The following is a 12500-nucleotide window of genomic DNA, read 5'->3' as shown; positions in this document are numbered from 1 at the left end:
TGAATCCTTTCTTAACGTTGCGTTCGCCTCGTCTTCGAGCGATGAACCCTGAAGACAATAAGGTGATTAACATCTTAATAGGGAATAATAGTCTTGTAAACAACCCTACCCCCCTTAACCACCTCACCCCCAAATTTTTTTCTTGACCGCATTGGTGAACGAACGAAATACGAGGTGTGTGTGTGTGTGTGTGTGTGTGTGTGTGTGTGTGTGTGTGGGGTGGATGGTAGGGTTGGGGGATGGTGTGTAAAATGTAAAGATATCGACTTTGCTGTCCAAGTTATAATTGATTACTCGGAAACCCAGGCCCACAACTCCCCCCCCCCCAACCCCAGGAGAACTTAAAGTTCTGGGAAATTAAGTTAATGTGCCTCTATCAAGTTCCAAGTCTCGAGTACACACACTGCTGGAGTTCACTACCACGCCTTGCTTGAGGGTGGGGCGGGAAAGAGGGGGTGTGTTCCTCTCTCTCTCTCTCTCTCTCTCTCTCTCTCTCTCTCTCTCTCTCTCTCTCTCTCTCTCTCTCTCTCTCTCTGCGCGCTGGTGTTTTTTCTGGTAACGTGAGTTGGCTGTATTGCCCCGTAAGAGAAAGTTGGAAGACTCCTTGAGTGGAGTTTTTGATCGTGACTGAGCAAGAGGTCTTACCTCATGGAATCAGATTTTCTCTGTAGCTCCAGAACTGATCGTCTTTTGTTTCCCCTCCCTCTTGAACCTCCTCCCTCTCCCCAACAACCCTTCAGCTTGGCCGGACCAGCCCTAACTGCGCATCAGGGCTTAAGGCTTAGGGCTAGTGCTTGCCGAGGCCTTGTGCTTGATGGTATAGGCGAGTATGTTGAAGAATTCATACCTCATTCCGAGAAATAGCGTTTCCTCCTAACTTTTTTTTTTCTCTGACGTGGGACGACGAGGGTAGCCGAATGCCCTGGTCGAGACGGTTCGGGTCCTGGGTGTTGGAGGGCATTGTGATGTGTGATGATGTATGTTTTTAGGATTAAACTTGATCACCGTTTCCCGCGTCAGCGAGGTAGCGCCAGGAAACAGACGAAGAACAACCCATCCACTCATACATACACACACACACACACACACACACATATATATATATATATATATATATATATATATATATATATATATATATATATATATATATATCTTTTTCTTTCTTTCATACTATTCGCCATTTCCCGCATTAGCGAGGTAGCGTTGAGAACAGAGGACTGGGCCCTTGAGGGAATATCCTCACCTGGGCCCCTTCTCTGTTCCCTCTTTTGGAAAATTAAAAAAAAAAAAAAAAAAAAAAAAAAAAAAAAAAGTGAGAGGGGAGGATTTCCAGCCCCCCGCTCCCTCCCCTTTTAGTCGCCTTCTACGACACGCAGGGAATACGTGGGAAGTATTCTTTCTCCCCTATCCCCAGGGATATATATATATATATATATATATATATATATATATATATATATATATATATATATATATATACGTATATATAAACGCACATATACATACATATACATATATACACATGTACATATTCATACTTATTTGCCTTCATCCATTCCTTACGCCACCTCGCCCCACAGGAGACATCATCGCTACCCCCCTCCCACCTCCGCTTCAGCGAGGTAGCGCTAGGAAAACTGATAATAAAAAGGCCATATTCGTTCACACTCAGTCTCTAGCTGAGGATAGGGGAGAAAGAATACTTCCCACGTATTACCTGCGTGTATTATATATACCTTTGCCTAAGCCACGCATCCATTGTATCGAGTGTGTGTGTGTGTGTGTGTGTGTGTGTGTGTAACTACCTATTTGTAATTACCTATTTCCACATATTGAATATAGGTATGCTATCTGCATTAACCATGTCCTCAGACATGCTGTTCCATTCATCCGCCACAAGACTATAAAAGTATTGCTTTACATCTCAATTTTTTGACAACTGTCTTGCTCAGTTTCTTGACATCTCGTTCTCTGGTTGTTCTATCCTTACATCTCTCTTGAGAACTGTTCACTGTCCACGTCATAGATCCGTTTTAAAAGCTTGAACGACGTGGTTAGGTCACCCTTCCCTCCTTTGCCTCCTCCAAGATGAGCACACACATCTAAGGTCTCCAAGCCTCAACCCTCTAACTCAGTTCTCGTAATTCTAGTGTTTAGTGTCATCTTTGTTGCTCTCCTGTGGACCTTCTCTATTAGCTCCTCGTGCTTTTTAGGTGTGTGTGTGTGTGTGTGTGTGTGTGTGTGTGTGTGTGTGTGTGTGTGTGTGTGTGAATGAATGATTGAATAAGAATGGTCTCTTGAATTCAAGCAGCCATTATGCTGAAAACACACAGCTGAGGAATTACTTAAATTGGAGTTCCTAACGGTAACTCTTAGTTAATTAACCACAAGAGAACCCAGGAGCAAGTTGGAGCTGGAGACTTGTATGCTTTCGGAGCCCATGAGTGAAGTCTGTCTACATAGTACATGAAGCTTTAGAGAGAAAGTTTTACGGTTTATACGTCTACATAGTATATGAAGTTTTAGAGAGAAAGTTTTACGGTTTATACATCATACATTTAGTGGTGAGTACTTGAACAGTACGTGACATCAAGTTCCATTTTGGCTGAATTGCCGCAGTGTCGTGTTGACATATATTATGTGTTCAGTGGTGGACGATTTAATGGTGAATGGTTTTACGCTGGCTGCGTTCCAGTAACATAGTCGTTGACCTCCACATAACTATGAGAAAAGTAGGCCATTGGCTTGTTTTAGCTGTGCCCTTGTCCATGGATTGTTCATGACATGCACAGTAGTAGGTGTGGGACAATTCACCTACCTGTATAGCACTGGTTGGTACAACAGGGTGAGTGTGAAGCCGGACGGAGGTCAGGTGATCGCTTCCCCTGACCCTCGAGGATGTTGTTATTGTGTGCCTGTGGGCAGCTGGGTCGTAGCTCCAACCGTCGGTGGGGTGGGGTGACATAGCCAGTTGGCCCAGGGCCTCACCACAGCTCTGACATAGAGGCGCCTCACGAGCGAGACTCTCGCTGACGGAGTCTACACGACCACTAGGTCACTGGTGAAGGTACCTGATGTGTGTGTGTGTAGAGCTTTTGCTCAATCGAGTTGATAGGAGGTGGGTACTTTTTTTTTTTATAGGGTGGGTCAAATCTGGCGTAGACCAAGAATCAAGCTGAGGAGAGAGAGAGAGAGAGAGAGAGAGAGAGAGAGTTCAGGTCGACCTGGAGGCGACTTGGGAACACAATTGATACACGTCCTGCCCCCATCAAGTGGTTGGACGAGGTGTGTGTGTGTGTGTGTGTGTGTGTGTGTGTGTGTGTGTGTGTGTGTTTGGGTGTGTAAGTGTGTGTGTAATTACACGTGAACTATGGAGAGAGGTATGTAATTACTGCCGGTTGATACGATGCACATAGGATATAATGTATGATAAACATATGATATGTATTCACACCTTTAATAATACATGTCTATAATTCTATCCTCTGTTATAATGATGTTGTCAATGTTCGACCATGTCCGCAGTGTACAGTCTTTGATGCTTATGTGCTCAAATCACAGAGTGCATCTATGTAATACACATCCATTTACACACTTTATGCATATGTAGATTTGCGCTTGTCCCAGTTTCCTCTAAACCCTTTTGAAATTATGTAACATGACATTCCTATGAGTTCAACTGATTTTCTTTTGTTTTTTTACGATAAAGTCTTCAATCAAGGGGAAAACCTTTATTCTCATAGATGGGCAGGTTTTAACAATTACAAGCAACGTAAGGTCAAGAATTCCAAAGTTTTTAGCCATGAAGAGATCGCGCATGACTACCTGCCGAGTGTTACATAGTCCAGCTTAATGACGGGGGTCATTCACTGAAGCCATGTCTCAGGAACAGATGACCGAGTAGAAGGAAGTGAGTAAAGGCCTTGATTTAAGACTCCCCACCGACAGAAGACTGAGCGAGTTTCTAAATGCTTAAGGAAACAGGTGTAAAGAAGAGACTCGAGGATTGTGGAAATCGTAGGAGTCAGTGTGATAGGAAATTTAGCAGGAAAGTTTTTAAGTGGTTATCTTCCTTTGGGATATGCTGTACCAATCTGTGTTTCCAAGGGAGAAAAGTTTTGCGTTTTGATTCATCAGAAGCGGTATAGACGAGCAAGCACGGGCGCAAGTCCAGAAGCGCACTCCTCGGAGCAAGAGAAGCGATACCTTCCGGTCCATTAGCCTCGCTTGTGTCCAGAGAGAAAGATAAGTGATTCTGGGACTGTCTGAGAAGAGATCATATAATGGGGTCATGAGATTAGAAAGAGGTTATCGTTATCGAAGGTGGATTTACTGGAATGAATAAGAAAGGAGCCAAAAAGAATAAGAGTTTCTCGTCAGGAAAGACGTACTCTTATGTATAGCACCGACGAAATGGAAAAGCGAAGGGAAGATAATACGACAGAAGTTCTTGCAGAGACTTTGGATCAAGCGGAGGAAGACCTCTCGCTGGGAGATGAGTCGCTGTCAAACTTCCTTTTGGAGAAAGGAACTGCTTTCTTTGCCTCACGAAACAAAAACAAAAGAAAAAAATCCGGAAAACATTTTCGTTGTTTCTAAAAATTTATCTGTCATTCAACTCTTCGGAGATGGAGACGTTACCCCTTGTTTGTCGACCACCGAAGGGCGTCGCCCTATTTCCGGAGCACCTCTGTGTCCTCATGCCACCTTGTGTCGCCTGATCCGTCGGGCTGCCATCACACTGAGCCCCGAAGGGGAAGAGGCTAGTTAAAGACAAGTGCTCATGCCAGGCAAAGTCGGTTAGTTGGATTGGTTGGTTGGTAATCAGGGCTGTTGGTTGCCAGGCGTAATTAAAGGCGTCTCAACGTCAAATCATAAACACCAGTCCAAAATTCTGAACACCCCTCAGGTCTTCAAGATAATTCTAAGACCATTCACACTGTCAGTGTACCTGTGGTCTTCGCCAGGTTAAAGCCTGGTGAGTCTGATGACTTGGAATATAAAGACAAGACTGATTTTGTGACAGAAACCATAGTGATGTTACTCCCCGATAACATTGTTGCGCCGTGGCGTTGGTAATTTCTCTAAGTGACTGTCGGTCGGCCAGCTCCTCCTCCCATCCACGACGGCAGTGGACGGTCTCGGCGCACGAAGACTTGACGCATCTCTTCTCTGGGTTTTGCCGTTTGGGAGGTGCCACGCAGCGCCTCCAACATGCCTGCGTTAACTCCACCTCGGTGATGTATCACGCGAACGCGACAAGTGAGGGGGCCCCCGCCGGCACGGAACTCTACACATGCGAGAGAGAGAGAGAGAGAGAGAGAGAGAGAGAGAGAGAGAGAGAGAGAGAGAGAGAGAGAGAGAGAGAGGCGTGTGTGTTGATGATGAAGCCTTCTCAGCGTTGGGACCCACACGCAAGCGGAACAGACACCACAACACTGCATTTTGTGTATGCATGTTTCTTAGGAAGAGGAATTGGGATATTCCATGTTATTCCATGTGTGGCGAGGTGGCGATGGGAATAGATAAAGGCAGACAGTATGAATTATGTACATGTGTATATATGTATATGTCTGTGTGTGTATATATATGTGTACACTGAGATGTACAGGTATGTATATTTGCGTGTGTGGACGTGTATGTACAAACATGTGTATGTGGGTGGGTTGGCCCATTCTTTCGTGTTTCCTTGCGCTACCTCGCTAACGCGGGAGACAGCGACAAAGCAAAATATAAATAATATATATAATAAATAAATATAAATATATATATATATATATATATATATATATATATATATATATATATATATATATATATATATATATATATATATATATATAATCCTTTTGCCCCAGGAGTCCCATCTCTCCTTATGAGGGTCTTGGACCATTCAGGGAGCTGACCACGGGAAATTATATAGAAAATATAGACAACTTTATCCCATAAGGTCATAGGTTGGACCAGATCCCGGACAACAGTCAGAGGTGCAACGAGAACCCGGACAACGGTGAACCGGTGTGTATGTTGACTCTCTGTTGAACAACGGTAGAGAGACAGAGAAAGAGAGTGAGCACTGTTTAAACGGGGGATGAGACACAGAATGATGTGGTTGAGTAATTTGTCAGAATGGCCCCCCTGGGAGTTGTGTGTGCTGCTGGAAATCAAGCCTCCACATTCACCCCCTTCCCCCATGCCTTGAGGGAAGAGTATTGGATATCGGAAGGCATGGCTACTATACAGGAATGAGGAGGAGAGCCTGGACAAAAGGAGCTCAAGCTGGAGCTTGGGATGGGAGGAGGGAAAAAAATGCCTTTGTACTTCTGTCGTGGAAAATCGTAAGAATTCCAGGAAGTGTTTTGTGGGTTTTAGACTGCTGTGGGAAGGGGGAGGTGGTGTAGTATTGCTGTGGGGGGTTGGGAGCGTAGGGTGGTTGAGGAGGGACGGAGGGAAGAGGAGGAGGAGGAGGGAGGGTGTATAATGGAAGCAATGTCCATGGAGGAGGAGGAAGGAGGGAGACATTTATCGAAGTTTGCACCTGCTTGTGAGAGACATTTAGGGAGAACTCTGTGTCGGGCGCATATTTAGTGTCGTGATGTTCTTTCTCCTCACGACTTGGTGCTCGTGAAAAGAGGGGGTGAGTCTCATGGAGGACGGTGGGATGCGGTGGAGGATAACGCGTCGCGCTCACCGCAGGAAAATCTAAGGTTACGAGAAAACGAGTAATGTTGATTCTTACTTGGTGTTTGTGTGTGTGTGTGTGTGAGATTTGGAGATTGTATGCTTGTGGAGTCAAAAGCCAGCAGCCTCCCGCCACGTGTGGGTGAAACAGATGAAAAAAAAATAGTATAGAGACCTGCCTGAGTCTTAAGGAATGGTACTTGACAGCCAGTGAAGTGCTGGGATAACCGCGCAGAGAGAGAGAGAGAGAGAGAGAGAGAGAGAGAGAGAGAGAGAGAGAGAGAGAGAGAGAGAGAGAGAGAGTTCAATACAGCCCTTCGCCTCGAAAAAATCCGTCTATGAATTTTGCAAGCTAATAATTCAAACATATTAACAATTATTCCATCATTTCATATCTTTCTCTTTTTTTCCAGTCAATGTAGCCATCACGTCCAATCACTCATCATTTGATCATATTCATCATTAATGTTGATCCATCAATCAAACATTTTCACTGCATCATCAAACACGCACCATCGTGGTACCTCAGTCACCAGATATGAACATATCCGTCATGTTAACCATATATATATATATATATATATATATATATATATGTATATATATATATATATATATATATATATATATATATATATATATATATATATATATATATATATATATATATTGGAAAGGATCACAATTTTGCGCGTGATCACGTATATTCCTATGAGTCCACGGGGAAAATGAAACACACGTTCCCAAGTGCACTTTCGTGTAATAATCACATCATCAGAGGAGATACAAGAAAGAAATATAAGTTAGCTGATATACAACGAAGAGACGTAGCTAGGACGCCATTTGGTTAACACGTGATATATAAAAGCACACCAATATAACCATTGATTTACCCATCTGAGTAATATGGTGTTAAGATATTCATCACTTACAACAGAGATGCCCCGTCTATTATTGTAGTAGCCGTTGGCCTCCCCACCTACCTACCTACCTACCTACCTACCTACCCCTTCTCCTCCTCCCTCGTCTGAATGTTCGCTGGGATAATGCAGTCAGATCCCACCTCTCTATAGCTCCCGTGTCGTAGGGAATTAAAGGCTATAATCATAGATGTGGGCGAGTATGAGAGTGAGTTGATAGGATTAGGTTACTCCTCCATCCTCCTCCTCCTCCATCCTCCTCCTCCTCCATCCCACCCCCCCACCCCCCCTCCACTTCTGGGGCTTTCGCTCGTCTAGGGGAGGGGAGGAGCAGCTAATTCACAGGGGTGGGTGAGTGAGATCCCTAAGGGGTTAGGGGTGAGGTGGTATGACTTGAAGGTAAGGGTTCCGTGCGGGAGAATGGCTACTTCTGTGTGTGTGTGTGTCTTATGTTGGACAAGATTGATCTCTTTTTCTTTTTAATGATTTAGTTTTAGTCAGCGTCCTATGTGTTCAGGGGTTGCGGGGTTTTGGGGCGTAGGTAAGGGAGTGTCATCTGCTGTGTTGTGACGTCTTTCCTGTCGAAGTTCCTACGGGAGGAAAGGGATTTGCCTCCATGAGTGTGCTCGTCGTGTCTTCCCCCAGGACAGAATCGTTTCTCATGTCAGAAAAATGGAATTCATACAATATATAATACACGTCTGCCTGACGTCCAGTTACTTTTGAAATCGCTACGTGGACTGGAAAACTAGAGAAGATGATGATATAAGTAATGGCGCAAAGAAATTATTGGCTTAAGAGTCGAGTCGACCACTTTTAGGTCGTCATCCTCCGCCAGGCAGTGCCACTAACCCTCCGGGTGAGTAATGACCGCGATTCCTGGGCTAATTAGTAATTAGACCGTGCATTGTGAGGTGACAAAGACTACCTACCCCCTCAGTCGTCTACCACGACGCTGAAGGACAGAAGGCCCTCGTGATAATAGCGGCGGTATGGCTCCTCCTCACTCCGGTGATGTGTCCCCCCCTTTTTTTTTGCAACTTCTTCTTCGTTTTCTTCTTTGGTTAGATACGATTTTGCGGGGGCGCTCCCTCACGGCATTAACTGGCCCCGGGGTGGGAGTGATTGGAAACTGTTCCCCGTCTCCCTCAGTCGCCTCCTCCTCCTTCTTCTTCCTCCCTCCCTCTTCTGCTCCTCCTCCTCCCTCCCTCCCTCTTCTCCTCCTTCTCCTCCCTCCCTCTCTCTTCTCCTTCTCCTCCTCCCTCCTTCCCTCTTCTCCTCCTCCTCCTCCTCCCTCCCTCCCTCTTCTCCTCCTCCTCCTCCCTCCCTCTCTCTTCTCCTTCCTCTCCTCCGTCCAGATGCTTAAATCAGTCGGGGGGGGGGGGGGGGGGGGATGTAGGTGCTGTAGGCTCGTCCCTCCTCCTCTATCCCTCCCCCCCCACCCCTTCACTGATGGTGGTGGTGGTGGAGTGAGGGTGGACGGACACGTGGACTTGGATGGACGGGCACGGGGACTTGGGTGGACGGACACGGAGACTTGGGTGGACGGACACGGGGACTTGGGTGGACGGACACGGAGACTTGGGTGGACGGACACGGGGACTTGGGTGGACGGACACAGGGACTTGGGTGGACGGACACGGAGACTTGGGTGGACGGACACGGGGACTTGGGTGGACGGACACGGGGACTTGGGTGGACGGACACGGAGACTTGGGTGGACGGACACGGGGACTTGGGTGGACGGACACGGGGACTTGGGTGGACGGACACGGGGACTTGGGTGGACGGACACGGGGACTTGGGTGGATGGACACGGGGACTTGGGTGGACGGACACGGGGACTTGGGTGGACGGACACGGGGACTTGGGTGGACGGACACGGGGACTTGGGTGGACGGACACGGGGATTTGGGTGGACGGACACGGGGACTTGGGGGAGTGGGCGGCATAGGGAGGATGGACGACGCCAGACCCCCCTGGTTGGTCCACGACGAGGTGGACCCGCGTGCAAGTGGGATCGGAGGTGTGGTCGAACATAGGACCGGTAAAGCTGAAGGAAGTTCCTCTCTCTCTCTCTCTCTCTCTCTCTCTCTCTCTCTCTCTCTCTCTCTCTCTCTCTCTCTCTCTCTCTGCACTATTGAGCTGGTGCGCTCAGGACAAAGTTTCCTTCCTACAGTTTCTAGTCTCAGTTAAGGCTTACATGTAATGATATGGATGTCTGCTTCTGTGGCCCACTGGTGGCTTTATATATATATATATATATATATATATATATATATATATATATATATATATATATATATATATATATATATATAGATATGGGTGTGTGCGTGTGTGTGTGTGTTTGTGTGTGTGTGCGTGTGTGTTTGTGTGTGTGTCAGACTAAAATTTTGGATAAATCTATAAATCAAGAGAAAATTGGCTCTGTGCTGGATTGACGAGTTTGCTGTATTCAAAGCTTGATCATAGACCCATGGTAATTTACTCGTACGTTATGTTTTCATCAGTGTGTCATATTTGTTCATATTGTTTTCTTACTTTTAGTACTAGTTCCTTAAACATTCACTCGACCTAGTTTTTAAGCTATGTTTCAACAGTCTCTTCGCCAAGTTCATCTGCCTTCATTGTACCCGTAAATGTAACAATACAGGAAATTGGATTCATTTTCTTGACTTAAGGAACCAAATCCAATTTTCTTTCGTAAAATCAGGGGACACTTATGTACAAGATCCAGTCTCTCGCGTGGATATATATATATATATATATATATATATATATATATATATATATATATATATATATATATATATATATTCCTATGAGTCCATGGGGAAAATGAAACACGAAAAGTTCCCAAGTGCACTTTCGTGTAGTAATCACATCATTAGGGGAGACACAAGAGAGGAATATATATATATATATATATATATATATATATATATATATATATATATATATATATATATATATATATACTCCTCTACCTTGTCTGGTGTGTTTGATTGTCTTGCCGTCCCCGCTCGCTGCCGTGCCATTGTAATGACTTGTTTAAGGACTTCCTGGAGAAATTTTTTTGGGGGGGAAGGTATTTAATTCACAGCAAGAAAACTGGCTTCCTTTTGACCGAGCTGAAGGACCTGTTAGCCTGTTGGAAGTGTTCGGGGAAGAAGAAGAAGAAGAATAGAACAAAACAGATTTATGCTTGTAAGTGTTGTCGAAGTTATAATTAACAGCAACACATTTATATATTCCTGGCTGAGGGAAAGGTCAGAGACCAATAGAGAGAGAGAGAGAGAGAGAGAGAGAGAGAGAGAGAGAGAGAGAGAGAGAGAGAGAGAGAGAGAGAGAGAGAGTTGTGCTGTCTGACAGTGTGTGACGGGGGTGACGGCGGAGAGGGGTGTGTATTGTGACGTTGGAGAGGGGGTGTGTATTGTGACGGTGGAGGGGTGTATATGTAACGGTAGAGAGAAGTATATGTTACAGTAGAAGGGTATGTGACGGTGGTGGATGTGTGTGTGTGTGTGTGTGTGTGTGTGTGTGTGTGTGTGTGTGTGTGTGTGTGTGTGTGTGTGTGTGCTGTAGGTACCTAATTGTACTGTAAGGGGGAGGGAGGTTTTACACTCCTGGCTCCCCCATCTCTTGAGACATTCTCTCCTCTCATACAACTCTGTATTCTCGCTACATTCCCATTATTTTTTTCACAGTTTATACACATCAATGCGTTACTCATATCCTGTAGAAAGTACCCTTCTCTAAGAACCGTTCGCTCACGACGTCATCAAACTCTAGTATAAGACCTTAATGGCTGTGATCAAGCCTCGCGCCCCCCCTTAATTTTCTCTCTTCCTCGGCGGACAGACTAATGGTTCTCAAGACCTTAATGTTATAACTCAGCTTCCTTAATGGCGACGTGGTTCTTCGTGGTTCTTCGTGGTTCTTCGTGGTTCTTCGTGGTTCTTCGTGGTTCTTCTCTGGGCCTTTCTTTATCGTGTCTTCGTCATTCTTGAAGTGCAAGGAAGGGGGTTTGGGGGGTGACCAGAGTTGAGGGGCGTATTCTAGTCTTGGGTTCTGTGTATAGCCTTGGGCCCCCCAGCAGTCGGTCCACAGTCAATCGAGCTGTTCATCCTTCTCCTCAGGGCTGGCGCGTGTGAGTAGGTGCCTGGCTTAGGCTAGGGGGGTGTGGTGGGTGGTGGTATGTGTGTAACACACACATAAGAGTGAAAGACATGGTACATATATATATATATATATATATATATATATATATATATATATATATATATATATATATATATATATATATATACAAGGCAATCACACACACACACACACAAAAGAAAAAAAAATACATGGCAGTATGTAAGTTTACACGAGCATGTATCTGCATATATACACATACATGACATATACAAGCAAGATAAACATTCAAGTTTACGAGAGAGAGAGAGAGAGAGAGAGAGAGAGAGAGAGAGAGAGAGAGAGAGAGAGAGAGAGAGAGAGAGAGGCGCAAGGCACACCTGTGAATGCACCGGATGCTTGTCACATGCGGAAACAAAAGAAAGAAGGAATAAATGAATGAAGGAAAGAAAGAAGCAGGGAGAGCATGATGGAACATGACTCAGAATCCATTGGTCGACTTAGGGAGAAGGGGGGGTGTAAGCAAGGGCAGTCAAGGGAGGAAATAACAAGGGTGCATGAGGACGCCCTCAGGGTGGACTGAGATAGGAGGGAAGGGAGGAGGAGGAGGAAGGTGGAATTCGGGAGTGGGTGAAGAGTGGAAGAGGGCGCAGGAAGGGAGAGGATATGGAAGGGTTTGAGTAAGGGAGGGAATGGTGTGGGATGGATTGTGTAGGAAGTGGAGGGAAAAGGTTACATGGATTATGTAACGGG

This window comes from Panulirus ornatus, chromosome 3, assembly GCF_036320965.1.
Source record: "Panulirus ornatus isolate Po-2019 chromosome 3, ASM3632096v1, whole genome shotgun sequence".
Taxonomy (NCBI): Eukaryota; Metazoa; Arthropoda; class Malacostraca; order Decapoda; family Palinuridae; genus Panulirus; species Panulirus ornatus.
This window is presented reverse-complemented; position numbering follows the sequence as displayed.